At 38.8% G+C, this 15,340-nt stretch overlaps 1 protein-coding gene and 1 pseudogene across 1 annotated transcript in view; one reads left to right on the top strand and one right to left on the bottom strand.

Annotated features, from left to right (window-relative positions):
• Positions 1-15,340, bottom strand: part of LOC148357486 (FRAS1-related extracellular matrix protein 2-like) — a 209,321-nt gene that overhangs the window by 173,721 nt on the left and 20,260 nt on the right. The gene's annotated exons all lie outside the window — the stretch shown is intronic.
• LOC148357487 (U2 spliceosomal RNA) lies at positions 224-489 on the top strand (annotated as a pseudogene).

Raw genomic sequence — 15,340 nt, 5'->3', positions numbered from 1 at the left:
TGCTTTCGCAATGATCGCAGCAAGGCTTTAGGGCTAGGACCTTAGCTTGGCCTTTTGGCTGAGAGTAAGTGTCCCGGCTCCTAGGCTTTGTAGCGTAATATGAACTGACCGATAACGGATAATGGATAATGATTTATGAACAAGCTAAATAACCCTTAAAACCCCTAACCCCCCCCCCCCCCCCCCCGAACGGCTTTTATCGCAGCAAGGCTTTAGGGCTAGGACCTTAGCTTGGCCTTTTGGCTGAGAGTAAGTGTCCCAGCTCCTAGGGTTTGTAGCGTATTATGAACTGACCGATAACGGATAATGGATAATGAATAACGAGGATAGAACAATAACCCTTAAAAACCCCAAACCCCTTTAATGCTACGACCTTAGCTTGGCCTTTTGCCATGATCTTTGATTTTTGCGGAGATGGAATAAGAGCTTGCTCTGTCCACTCCACGCATCGGCCGGTATTGCAGTACCTCCGGGAACGGTGCATTCGCAATGATCGCAGCAAGGCTTTAGGGTTAGGACCTTAGCTTGGCCTTTTGGCTGAGAGTAAGTGTCCCGGCTCCTAGGCTTTGTAGCATATTATGAACTGACCGATAACGGACAATGGATAATGAATAACGAAGATAGAACAATAACCCTTAAAAAACCCACTTTGCCAGGGACTGGCTCACTCTCGCCACCATCAAGGACGCCATCCGGACCTCCAGAAACCTGCTGGTATGGAGGTGCAGGCAGATCCCCCCCGTGGCTGTGCTCCAAATGGCTGCAGATACCATACAATCTGCGAGCGGCGGGCCTGGGACGCAGGCATAAAGAAGACTCGTCTGCACCCACCCGGAGGGGGGAGCCGGAGCTACACTGTGGGAGTCCCGGCAGCAACGGCCTGGGTTGTGGAACCCAGAAGGGAGAGGACCCACACAGAGGACTGGAAGAATGTTGTTTGGGAGGGTGGGATGGCAGAGCAATGCCCTTGCACAATAGTATTGCCTTTTACACGCTGGTTAACCACTGTTAAAAGAAAATAACTCTGAAATTGTTTAATTGATGTTGAGAATGTCAGGAAAAAATGTTAAAACGTCATATCGTCACGTCATATTGTCAGATATAAAAAAATTGTGAATATGCTTGATGGCTGTTGAGATTGTCGTGTTTGTTTTGCTGCTGTTGGTGTCGGTGGATTTGTTCAGACCGAGGACAATCGACTTTGGCCTGGACGGATCTATTGACACTAACAAAGATGTTATATAATGAAATTGTGAATATGCTTGACTGCTAATAAGATTTTCGAGAAGGGTTGTTCAAACCTCACATTGTGTTTGCTGTTTAAAACGTCGTATTGGAATATAATATTGTGAATGTGCTTAATTGCTTTTGAGATTGTCATGATTGTTTTCTGTTATTAGTGTCAATAAAGTTGTTCAAACCAAAAAAAAAAAAAAAAGAAGGTCAGGTCAGGAGCCAATTCTGAGAAATATGGTGACACCACGATGGCTGTGCATTCGCAATGATCGCAGCAAGGCTTTAGGGCTAGGACCTTAGCTTGGCCTTTTGGCCGAGAGTAAGTGTCCCAACTCCTAGACTTTGTAGCGTATTATGAACTGACCGATAACGGATAATGGATAATGAATAGCGAAGATAGAACAATAACCCTTAAAAACCCCAAACCCCAGGAGCTTGTTTCAGCCCCTCCACTGAAAACAATTATTTCGACCTAGTGGCTCAGAGGTGTAATATGACATGTCTGATAATTAGCAGGCAACAGAGAAACATCAATTCTATACAAGTTCTCACTGTTAAAACTGTTCAGTTGAAGAGGACTTCTTTTCTCAATATGGATACATGCGGCTAATATACCGGTGCGGCTTGTGTATGTAATAAATCAATTTTCTTCTCGAAATGTGGGGGCTGCGGCTTATAATCAGGTGCGCCTTATAGTCCAGAATTTACGGTAACACCATATACCATTTTTAATGTATTTACCTAGGGTACCAGGGTTCAGAACACATAAGGCAGGAGTTGGTAACCTTTCTGGCCCAAAGAGCCATTAAAGCAATATATTTATATTTTTTTATATATATATATATATATATATATATATATATATATATATATATATATATATATATACTGGACTGTCTCAGAAAATTAGAATATTGTGATAAAGTTCTTTATTTTCTGTAATGCAATTAAAAAAACAAAAATGTCATACATTCTGGATTCATTACACATCAACTGAACTATTTCAAGCCTTTTATTATTTGAATATTGCTGAATTTGGCTTACAGCTTAAGAAAACTCAAAATTCCCATCTCAAAATATTAGAATATCATGAAAAAGTATACAAGTAGGCTATTCAACTAATCACCTGAATCATCTAATTAACTCGAAACACCTTGCGAGGGTTTCCTGTGTCTTAAAAACACTCAGCTTGGTTCAGTAAACTAAATCACTGCTGATCTGACTGCTGTCCAGAGGACCATCATTGATACCCTCCATCAGGAGGGTAAGACACAAAAAGAAATTTCTCAAAGAGCAGGCTGTTCACAGAGTGCAGTTTCAAAGCATATCCACAAAAAGTCTGTTGGAAGGGAAAAATGTGGCCGGAAACGCTGCACAACCAAGAGAGATGACCGCAGCCTTAACAAAATTGTGAAGAAGAGCCGCTTCCACAATTTGAGGGAGCTTCAAAGACAGTGGGCTGAAGCTGGAGTCCAGGTATCAAAAGCCACAGTTCACAGACGTGTCCGGGAAATGGGCTACAATAACCGTATTCCCATGGTCAAGCCACTTCTGAACTCAAGACAACGGAAGAAGCGTCTGACTTGGGCTATGAAGAAGAAGCACTGGACAGTTGCAGAGTGGTCCAAAGTCCTCTTTTCAGACGAAAGCAAGTTTTGCATTTCATTTGGAAGTCAAGGCGCCAGAGTCTGGAGAAAGGCTGGAGAAGAGCAAAATCCAAGTTGCTTGAAATCCAGTGTGAAGTTCCCACAGTCAGCAATGGTTTGGGGAGCCATGTCAGCTGCTGGTGTTGGTCCACTGTGTTTCATCAAGTCCAGAGTAAATGCAACTGTGTACCAAGAGATTTTAGAGCACTACATGCTTCCATCTACTGAAAAGCTCTATGGAGATGAGTATTTCATTTTCCAGCATGATCTGGCACCTGCCCACAGTGCCAAAACCACCAGTAACTGGTGCACTGACCATGGCATCACTGTCCTTGATTGGCCTGCTAATTCCCCTGACCTGAACCCCATCGAGAATTTGAGGGGTATAGTTAAGAAGAAGATGAAAGACACCAGACCTACAAATGCAAATGAGCTGAAGGCCGCTATCGAAGCATCCTGGGCATCAATAACACCTCAGCAATGCCACAGGCTGATTGCCTCCATGCCACGCCGGATTGATGCAGTAATCCGTGCAAAAGGATTCCCAACCAAGTACTGAGTGCATCAATGGACATTTTCAAATGTTTGATTTAGTTTTGCCGTTATAAAATTATTTTTTTTACTTGGTCTGAGGAAGTATTCTAATATTTTGAGATAGGATTTTTGAGTTTTTTTCAGCTGTAAGCCAAAATCAGCAATATTCAAATAATAAAAGGCTTGAAATAGTTCAGTTGATGTGTAATGAATCCAGAAAGTATGACATTTTTGTTTTTTTAATTGCATTACAGAAAATAAAGAACTTTATCACAATATTCTAATTTTCTGAGACAGTCCAGTATATATATACATATATGAAAAGAAGCATATATGGCTCACGGGCCATAGGTTGCCGATAAGGTAATCATCATTCATTTAACAATCCCTACCTCTGAACAGATTAATTTTATATTATATGACTCAAATAAGCCGCTTCACTGAATATATTACTAAGCTTGGCCCAGCACTTAGCGTCCCATTGTTCTTAACATTTCAGTTTGTCTGAACATGTTCCAAAAGTCCTGGTTGCATCCTGTTTCCATGGTGCGATAGAAAAAAAGAAAAAGAAGAAAAAAAGACTCTTGGCTGTCCTTGAGGCAAATAACACCACCGTAACCCGTCTGTCACACCACTTGCCCCCCACCACGCCCCCTCGTCTTAGCTTTTCATCCAAAGAAAGATTTTCTCTAAAGTCAGCACTGGAGGAACCTCCGTTCTGCTCGGGCAATATCCTAAGGCGCCTATGACGGAACGTATCATCAAGATCGGGGAACAAGCCTGGACCTGGCCCATGTAAGAATCCACGGCATGCCAACTTTTTGTGGGTTCCAGACGGAGGCCGGCTGGATTTCCCCTACCGATGAAAGTGAGGACATTTCACATCTGACAATCTTTCAGGGGTTGGTACGATTGGGAGTACCGGAGATTTTTTTAAATCAGTTTTTGTTACACCTGTTAGACTGGTGGCTAGGTTGCTAGTTTAGTGAGAGACATTTTCTTCAACCTGATCAGCTCTGATTACCATATCCAACTAAACGGACATTGTGTATTATGCAGCCACTCCATGAGGTAACTAAAAACCTAATTCATTCAAAAAAAAAAAGAAAAAAAATAGATTTAAATAATAAGCAAAAGTACATGAACTATCATGTAGAGGTGAAATGCAAAAATAAATCGGACTCAGCACTTTTTGTTTTGTTGACATTTTTTCTCATAAAGACATTCCACTATCCCAGACTGGGACAATATTTAATATCAACACCATATTTTACAGACAGTCAGGTAGGTTACCATTAAAAACTGCCCAAAAATACTAACTTGGCGTTTTTGGTTTTGCTGACTCAACATTTTCCCAGAAAGACAATCTACTCTCCCAGACCATAACAACATTGAACTTCAACACCATCTCTTACATGCAGTTAAGTAGGTTACCCCATATGTGACAACTGCCAAGAAAGCTGACTTGGTATTTTTTGGTTTTGCTGACTTAACAGCTTTACCATACATTCTACTCTCCTATAACAAAAAACTTTGGCAAGTATCAAAATATTTCACAAACAATCAGGTGGTTCACTCTAGAGGTGAAAAAAAAACTGACTTAGTAATTCATCTTTTGCTGACTCATCAGTTTTTCCCAGGACATTCCCCTCATTCAGAACAAGTACACCATTCACTTTAAACACAATGTCTTTCACACAGTTAGAATGGTTGACCGATATGAGAAACATTAACCAAAAAGTTGACTTTGCCCTTTTAGTTTTGCAAAATCCGCTTTTATCAGCAGTAAGTTAGGTTACTCCAAATGTGAAAACTGCCCAAAATACTGAGTTAGAATGTATGGTTTTGCTGAGTCAGCAGCTTACATCCATCCATCCATTATCTGCACCGCTTATCCTCAGTAGGGTCGCGGGTGTGCTGGAGCCCATCCCAGCTATTTTCGGGCAGTCGGCAGGGGACACCCTGAACTGGTTGCCAGCCAGTTGCACATATTACCTTACACATAAGGTAATTATACTCTATCAGGGAACAACTGATTTGGCCAGGGGAACAATCATTCAGAAGCATTTGGGTAGGTCACTCTAGAGGTGAAAATGCCTCTCAAAAAGTGAATCAGCACGTTTTGCTGACTCAGTGTTTTCTCCAAAAAAGAAATTCCCTCTTCAAGGCCTGAACAACATTTGATTTCAACACAATATCTTGACAGTTACGTGGTTTACCTATATGTGAAAAAAGCCTAATAAGTCAACTTAACACTTATGGTTTGCTGACTAAGCATTTTCCCCCCAGAAAGACATTCCACTCTCCCAGGCCAGAATTACTTTGAATATTAAACCCATCTTTAACAGGAAGTCAGGTAGGTTAACCATGATGTGAAAACTGCCCAAAAAAGCTGAATTTCGTTTTTGCTAATTCAGCCTTACTCAGACAGACATTCTACTCTCTTAGGCCAGAACAAGTTTGAGCAGGATAACAATATTTAACAAGCAATCAGGAATGTCACTTTAGAGGTGAATGACCCTGCCAAAAAGGGAAATGCAACCCCAAAATGCTTTCGCGTCCCAACATGATTGATGATCTTTCGACGCACAGTCATTGGAGTTAGAATTGCTTTTTCTTGGATTTAATACATCAAAATATCAAAAAGTCAAAAATTGAACAATTTATGCCCTAGGAGTTACGTCACTAACAAACAATACATGTGGGAGTCCCAAAAAGAAAAGTAATCTAAAAAGAGAAGCGGAAGCATAAAACTCCCAGACATATTCCATAACCTGAAATTGAAACCTATAACAGTCTCGGAATGAAGACACTTAATTCATGATCGAGTAATAAAGCTCAAGCTGAGATGCGCCTCTTTTTTACGCGTCATAAAAAAGTAGTGTTCTTAATCTTTAGCTGAAGAAAGTGACGTGAGGAGTCTGCTCGCTGTTGATCCATTTTTCACGCCGGAGCAGCTTCTTCGGCACCCTGCAAATCATGCATGCTTCAAGGGTGTAATAAAAAACAAACGAGCTAACAAGGCGGGCCTCGCTCGCGCTTCAATAAAAACTGCTGAGACAACAAATGAGCTTTTCAGCTAGGAGCTAAACATAACGGTAGCTTTAGATTCTTGCAGGGATTGCGTTTCAACAAAAAACAATATTGATCATCAGAGGATGGTTTAACTGTGGAATGCGATCCATTTGCCCAGTGCCTAGCGAAAGGATTGTCTCCCCTGGAGGTTATTGTCATATTGTCACATATCAGGGTTCAAACCTAAAGCCAATAAAGTGAAACGAAATTCTTTACATTTTTTGATTATATTTACAAAAGAAAAAATATTGGCCAACTGTTTTCTCAGCTTAGTCAGCGGATTCACAAGTTCCCTGATGACTTCTGAATGATCGAATTTCAACCTAGATCACAAACAATGACAAAAAGAGTGCATCTGTGTGTCAGTTTAAGTGCACCAGCTCTGTTATGGGCTCAGAGATATGTGAAAGGAGACTTTAGAGAACATTATATATAAAGACAACATTATGAAGACCAAAGTACACACCAGACGGGTCCGGGATAATGATTTTGCAACATTTACATTACCCCTATAGCACTGTGCATGCAATCTAAATGGTGAGAGCATAGAACCACTGCAAACCTACTAAGACCTGGCCGTCCCTCTAAACTAATCAGAGAAGCAACCAAGCGACAATGATCACATTGGATGATTAGAAGGCATACACAGCTGAGGTGGGAAGATATGTGCGTAAGACAACTATAAGTCATACTTTGCATAAATGTCCACTTTATGGAAGTGTGGCAAGAAGAACTGTCCAATCTGAATGAAGAACATTAAAATGCCGTTTAACGTTTGCAAGAAGCCACAAATAACACTTGAAACCCGGTGCTTTGGTCCGATGAGACTAAAATTTAACTTTTTGGGCTGAATGTAGAGCGTTACGTTTGCCATAACAGGAGCACTGCACATCCCCCTGGAAACACCATCTCCACTGTCAAACGTCGTGGGGGCAGCATCATGCTCTGGGATTGCTTTTCTTCAGTAGGTTCTGGGAAGATTGTTAGAGTTGATGGGGAGATAGAGAGAGCCAAATAAAGGAGAATTCTGGCAAAAAATATGTTGGGAGTCTGCAAGAGCCTTGAAAATGGTGCGCAAGTTCACTTTCCAACATACATATACATACATATGTTGTTTCTTTATTTTATTTTTTTATTTTGTCAATTTTTTACAGTTCTTTTAAATACAATTTCTTTAAGCATTGTTTCTTAGTTTTTATGTGTGTTGTAAATGGACTGTTTTTACTACAAAAAATAAAGTTTGACTTTTTAGTGGCACAACTTCTCTCCACCTCTTCATGATGTGTGCAAGGCACCGGGGACACATGATAAATAGTCATTTTTAGCCAGGCTATAAAATTCGTTGTGAGAGTTTCTAAGCCATTATGTTTGTCATTAGAAAGTATTTGGATTTTCTGTAAATGTAGTATCACAACTTGGTCGTGTCTCCTCTATTTTATATCAATTTGGCTGTTATAATATAAAATCGGCCAATAATACTTGTAAGAAAGATTTGAACTACTCATGTTCTTCCTTGGAATAGATTAAGATTTTCTATAGAAGTTGTAGCACAACTTGGTCGTTACCCTTTTCTACCTCTCCATAATTAAAATGACTTTGTTATTTGGATTTTCTGTAAATGTAGTATCACAACTTGGTCGTGTCTCCTCTATTTTATATCTATTTGGCTGTTATAATATAAAATCGGCCAATAATACTTGTAAGAAAGATTTGAACTACTCATGTTCTTCCTTGGAATAGATTAAGATTTTCTATAGAAGTTGTAGCACAACTTGGTCGTTACCCTTTTCTACCTCTCCATAATTAAAATGACTTTGTTTTTCTGTGGTGGTAAAACAATTTGGTCGTGTCTACTCGCTACCTCTCCGAAATGAGAATATAGCACAACTTGGTTATGTAGCCTCTCTACATCTTCATAATGTGCGCAAGGCACTGGAGAGCTTGGCCTACATAATATTTTAAACTTTCCTTCCTTATTGGAATAGAATTCGATTTTCTATACAGGTTGTAGCACAAGTTTGTCTTGCCTCCTCTCTACTTCTTCATACTGCGTGCAAGACACTGGAGAGCTCAGCCATAATCAGTCGCATGGCTCAGGAATTTGTAATTGGACAGGCTTCTCAACTCTAATGAGTATAGGTACATTGAGTTTTGTTTTCTTTTTAGATTTAATGTTTTCTTTTCTTTTGCTTTCCTATGTCTGTTTGTGCATAGCAGCCAGTATAATTGAGATTGAGAGCTCGTTTATACGGGTTGACAAATAGACTCAGTCCACAAACGAGTGTCTTAATCTCAACACAGTGTGTTGGTTTTCTTTACTAGACATACACAAAGCATAGTGTGCATACTGAAATGTTTTTTTTCCCTTTTGGCAAATCATCAATGTCATAATTTGCTTCATGTGCCTTCTACAGCCCTAATTAAAACCATAAAACCATAGATTTACATGTATTAATGGTGATGTATTGTAGATATTGATGTGTACAGCTAAGACAATGCCACTCGATAAGAATGTGATCCAATCTTCCTGGTCAAGGCAAGTTTGCCATTCTGTATTGGAGCATTTTTGTAATGTTTAAAAGTGACAAATTTTCACATAAGAAACACAATCAGAGTCCTCCGAACTTCCTGCAATACCGGGTCCTCATATGTTATCTGTGTAAGTTATCATTGAAATATCGATCGATTGAGTCTAATTTTTTTTCAACATTTTGAATATAGCATTCAGCTAAAAAAAGGTTAGCACTTTTTGGTATTGGTCCCCAAAAGCAGGATATTATTGGTTATCAGTAAAAAAAAAAAATAGACATCCCGCATCCCTACGAACAATAAACATTCTGACTTGAATAGTCGGTGAGTGGCCATGCCATAAATGATCACAATAGTATTTATGTTTTAACAAGAAATGCTGCAATTGTTTGAAACAAAAGTAAAGTAGTCAAAAAATTGAGCGGCGGATGTTACTGAACTGTCATCTTCATTTTCCTAACAAGAATCAACAGGTTGATCTGGTAAATCTCGGCTTGTCTGTGTGAACAGGAGATTTAGGAATTTGCACAGACAGAAATTGCTTTGTCTTCCACATTTACTCAAAAAAAGTCATTTGAAAGGGACACAAAATGACATTTTTAAGTGCTTGTATACAAATCATAACAGTGGCTGTGGTGCATCAGTCAATTATCTAGAAAAGGAAAAAATGCTGAATACCTCGTAAACAAATGAGCTGTGTTCCTAATATGATGTTGTAGGCCAACCGTGTCCTCAATTTCTACATAAACATATATACACACATACACATAATTATATAGAGATGGGTAGGTATTTAGAGGTATGTAGGCAGGTAGGCAAGTATAAAGGTAGAGGTATGTCTGGAGGTTGGTAAGTATAAAGGTAGAGATAGGTAGGTAGGTAGGTAGGTAGATATAAAGGTAGAGATTGTTAGGTACGCAGGTATAAAAGTAGAGATAGTTAGGTAGGCATGTAGGTAGAGATTGTTAGGTAGGCAGGTAGCCAGGTAGCTAGGTAAGTAGGCAGAAAAAGATAGATGAATAAGTAGAGATAGGTAGGTAGGTAGATTTAAATTAGTTGGTAGGTTGAGATATGTAGATAAGTAAAACTAGATTGGTAGGTAGTTGTAAAGGTAGGTAAAGGTAAAGATAGACAGGTAGGTAGAGGTAGGTAGGTAGAGGTAAGTTGATAACCATGTAGAGGTAGAGGTAAGTTGATAGGCAGGTAGAGGTATATAGGTTGAGGTAAGTTTGTATGTAAAGGTAGTTAGAGATAGATAAATAGGTAAAAGTAGTTCCGTATGTAGAGGTCAAAGAAGACAGGTAGGTAGAGGCAGGTATGTACAATAGATAGGTAGGGAAAGATAACTAGTCAGATACAACACACCTTTTAAAACGTGCACGTACATATTCTTCATACAATATATATCGACTAAAATGCAGCATTTCTCTTGTACACTTTTGCTTTGCCAAAGGATGAAAAAATTGCAGATAAACTTGTGCAGGTGTACCTACTGTAATAAAGCGACCATTGAGTGTTATAACCTGTAGACGCATTTGAACCCGCGGTGTGATTTTTATGAGGGTGTAAATGCTTGTGACACCTTGTGCCTCACTTAAACCCTCCCACATGTGGAAGCCCCCCTCAGGTTAGAGGGGATTATCTTCTTCGCCTTAGCAAGCTGGAACACAAGCAGCATAATGGGTGGGCAGGAATTCACACGTATAAGTGCGTTGACGTATAGAATGTGGGTTTTTTTGTTATCAACATCACGGGTACTGCTGATTCTGCATTTCCTTTATCTTTGTCTCTGTTATTGTCAATGAAATGATCCTGCTTAATTCTGTGACATTGGTCCAACCTTGGCAGCAATGATAGGAATTACACACAAATAATAAACTACTTGGAGAACATTACACGGCAGCTACAGTTTTTTGGTTTATAAAACATCCGGGAGATGATGGCAGAGCTTTTCATGAGTGACATCTGTTGTACTATAGAAGGACAATATTAGATGCTTTATCTTTGTAGGACAAACTACGGCTTGAAAAATACACATACATATATATATATATATATATATATATATATATATATATATATATATATATATATATATATATATATATATATATATATATATATATATATATATATATATATATATATATATATATATATATATATATATATGACCATTATGAAGTGGTAGAGATGAGAGCCGATCAAGTCGAGCTACTACTTCTATAGATGATCAAAATACATTCTAATGCTTGGTATTTTTCTGACAAGTAGTTTCAGCTGATTGAATATAATATTGCTGAGTTTTCCAGGGCCTCGAAAAAGTAAAGAGGAGACACGACAAGTTGTGCTGCGACTTTCACAGAAACTCAAAATATATTCTAAAAAGGAACATAAATACTAAGTAACTTTGTACTTAGTAGTGTTAGCTCATTTAATCTTATATACCGTATTTTCCGCACTATATGGCGCACCATGTTATAAGGCGCACCTTCAATGAATGATATATTTTAAAACTTATGCCATACATAAGACGCACCCCATTATAAGGCGCTATAAGTGCATGCTGGTTTAAGATCAGGTAATTGTGCAATTTTGTAATTGTAATCCTGTGCAGTCCTTCGAGACATTTTTGGGATTAAGGGCTATTTACGGTAAATAAATGTGACGACTTGACTACAGTAGAGAATGTAGTTACTTTATGCAACCTCTAGATGTTGCCACGCTCAAGGGAATGTCAACAAAATATTCAAAAACGTCAAACTTTATTAACAAACAAGCTTTCCACAACTCCATTCACTCCCAAAATAAATAAACAGCCGTTTTATTATTTTCTCTGAGGTAAAGCATTTTCGTGACACATCTTTGAACAACATCGACATATCATTTTATTTTTTGTCCATTTAGTCAACACGCAAAGAAAAAAACGTCTGATACTGTTATTTTAAATGAAACGTTAGTGCAATCGCAATAAAGTGACACTCGTAATGTGCAAAAACAACGAGTGCAAAGCAATAACATAATAACTGTAAAATGTAAAACGTAAACACACAAAAGAAAAACAAAGATCACTCTATAAGCTCCTCATCGACGAATCCCTCGAATTCTTCTTCTGCTGTGTTCGAATTGACCATATCTCAGTGAATGGGCCATCCAACACGTCCGGTGTTTTTGTGCCAGCGCTGTTGCCTTCATACGTATAGTTATCGTACTGACACTTCTGCTTGCCGCTCTTTGTTGAACAACCCACTGTTCAAGTGTCTCCTCTAACTCTGGCCATCTTGCTTTATTGCCACGGAAACTTTGTTGAGTTTTCCTTACTTGGCGGAGCTTATCTTCATCCTTTCTCCACTTCCGTACCATCGATTCATTTAAGTTTAACTCTCTCGCTGCCGCTCTATTGCCGTGTTGTGCTGCGTGACTGATCGCTTTGAGTTTAAACTCGGCGTTGTACGCGTGTCTCTTAACAGGAGCCATTTTCTTATACAAATGCACGTATGAAAGAGAATCTCGCTCTCTCTCTCTCTCTCGCTCTTTCTCTCTCTCAAACGTGACATTCTGAATAATTCTGCGTTTGTTTAAGGTAAATTGTGCTTTACATCTTCACCAGTCATAACCCTGGATTCAGACAAATACTTTATTTGTTGAATATGAATTAAGCAGTTTAATGGGGTAGCCATTTTGCCACTTAGTAAACAAATACAACACGAGCCCCGGCAACTACCAATCGTTTAAGATTTCCCAGTATGCACAGCGCGAAAAATGGAGTCGGCGGCTTTTTCTCGTAGTTGCGAGACCTTGCGAATTTAATATTGAGCCATATATAAGGCGCACTGTGTTATAAGGCGCATGGTCAGCTTTTGAAAAAAAATAAGACTTTTAGGTGCGCCTTATAGTGCGGAAAATACGGTAGTTGCTAAAAGTGACTATTTATTGTGTCTCTCCAGTGCCTCGTGCACATTACAAAGTGGTAGAGAGGAGACACGAACAAGTTGTGCTAGTACTTCTGCAGAAAATCAGAATAATGGCTTAAAATCCTTCTAACAAGTCGTGTTGGCAGGTTGAATATTACGGCCTGACATCACATGACTCATTATCGTGTCTTCACGGTGACTCGTGCACATCATAAAGAAGTAGAGAGGATACAAGACTATGTTGTGCTATTACTTTATTGAAAAAACAAAATCGATTGTAATGAGAATATACGCTTTGAATTTATCCATGCGACCTATTATTTTCAAGCTCTACAATGTCTAGCACACATAATGAAAAGGTGGAAAGGAAAGATGACCAAGTTGTGCTACTAATTCTACAGAAGATCAAAATATATTTGAATGATGAAAATAAATGAATGGCCTCGTTCTAACAAGGACTTTCGACTGACTGGTTGCTGACTTAATACAAGGGCCGAGCTTTCCAATGCCTTTAGCACATTATGAAGAGCTAGAGAGGAGACATGTCCAAGTTTTGCTATCACTTGTTTGGAATATACAAAATCATTTCTAATAAATGCTAAGAATTAAGCCATGTGACTTATAATGGCCAATCTTTACGATGCCTCGGGCAGAGTATGAGTAGGTGGAGAGGAGACACCGCCACGTTGAACTACTACTTATATAGAATATCAAATTACATTCTAATGAGGCACATATATGCTTGGTATATTTCTACCCATGAATGTTGGCTGCTTGAATATACGGGCCTAGTTCTCAAGAGCCTCACGCATTATACGAAAATAAGGAAACACGACCAAGTTGTGCTATTGCTTGCATAGAATAAACAAAATACATTCTATTGGGGAACATCCATCCATCCATTATCTGCACCGCTTATCCTCAGTAGAGTCTCAGGGGTGCTGGAGCTCATCCCAGCTATCTTCGGACAGTGGGCCAGCCATTCGCAGGGCACACAGAGACAGAGCTCACTCGCTCATTCACAAACCCCCGCTAGCACGGGGAGAACATGCAAACTCCACGCAGGAAGGTTCGATCTCATGACCACACGCGCTAACCACTGCGCCACCCTGCTGCTCATGGGGAACATATATGTCTATAATTTAGCCATGCGACTGATTATGGCTGAGCTCTCCCATGCCTTGCACACATTTTGAAAAGGTTAAGAGGAGACACGACCAAGTTGAGCTACTACTTTTATACTATTTTGTCCATTAGGCCATCAACTGTGACATCGTATTTGGTTGTTAACAGTTCACTAAATCTTGACCTAGAGATACTCAATAATGATTATTTTATATTCTCCACCAAAGCTATTATTAGCTTTAGAATCCAGACTTAAGCCATTGTGAAAATTGCAAAGTTGGTCTTTTCATAACACTTGTTTATCCCGAAATTTGTTTGTTCAGCACTGTGCGGCCACTTCTCAAGGTTTCTTCATTTTCCTCATGTTGAGGTTTTTGAGTTTTTCCTTTCCCTCATGTAGGTTTTAGATCAGGGGATGGTGTAATACTTGTCTGAGGTTTGCAATAATCTGTGGTCTGTGCAGCCCTTTGAGACTCCTTGTGATTAAGGGCTGTGCAAATAAACATGATTTGACTTGAAATTGTTTCCAGTGCTTTTCAGGGATTTTAAAGCGTTTTAAAAATTTTAAATTTTAAAAGTTTATTCTTGTATTTTGTAGTTTATTTGTCGTTGAACTGAAAAGTGAAATTCTTTAACAGACATTTTGTTGCTTCATGCAGGGAGGGATTCCAGTTTCATGTTTCTTAGTATAAAAATAAGTTTGAATGACTTTAAAGTTAACAGGAGATTGAAAAAAAAATGTGTTTTTAATTTAGTAAAATACTACATTTATCAAAAATGTATCAAAACTTTTTCTCCTGCTATTTTCTTCTTTTCTCCTGATTTACTTTTCTTTTTTTTTCTTTTTTGTTTCTTTTTTCCTTGCTTTTCAATTACGTTTTCGTGCTTTTTCTTCTTTCTATTGTTTTTTTCTGCTTGCTTTCTTCTTCTTAAATGTTCTCTCTTTTCACTATTTTTATTTGATTCTTTCTTCTCCCAAGCTTCTTACATCTTTTGATTTATTATTTTTTTACAAAAATAAAGGGTTTGGGTTAGGGCTCTCTGTTTTTGGACCAGGCTAGAATTTCTCATCAAAGGTTTGTGCTCCCTCCTGTTCTCCTAGCAAGTTCAAAACCCATTGATCTCTTCTCTCTTTAATTGTTATCACTGCCAAACTTATCAGTGCATATTTTGACTTGCATCTCTAAGATGCCTGTTTACTATTGTTCAACGTCGTATATGATGCTGTTCTGCTAGTGGTGTGCATCACACCCTCTTGAAGATGCCAATACATAATTGGCT

The sequence above is a fragment of the Urocampus carinirostris genome, chromosome 10 (genome assembly GCF_059441175.1).
Source record: "Urocampus carinirostris isolate Australia breed hairy pipefish chromosome 10, RoL_Ucar_1.0, whole genome shotgun sequence".
Taxonomy (NCBI): domain Eukaryota; kingdom Metazoa; phylum Chordata; class Actinopteri; order Syngnathiformes; family Syngnathidae; genus Urocampus; species Urocampus carinirostris.
The sequence above is the reverse complement of the archived record's forward strand: the minus strand, read 5'-3'. Positions and strand labels throughout refer to the sequence as shown.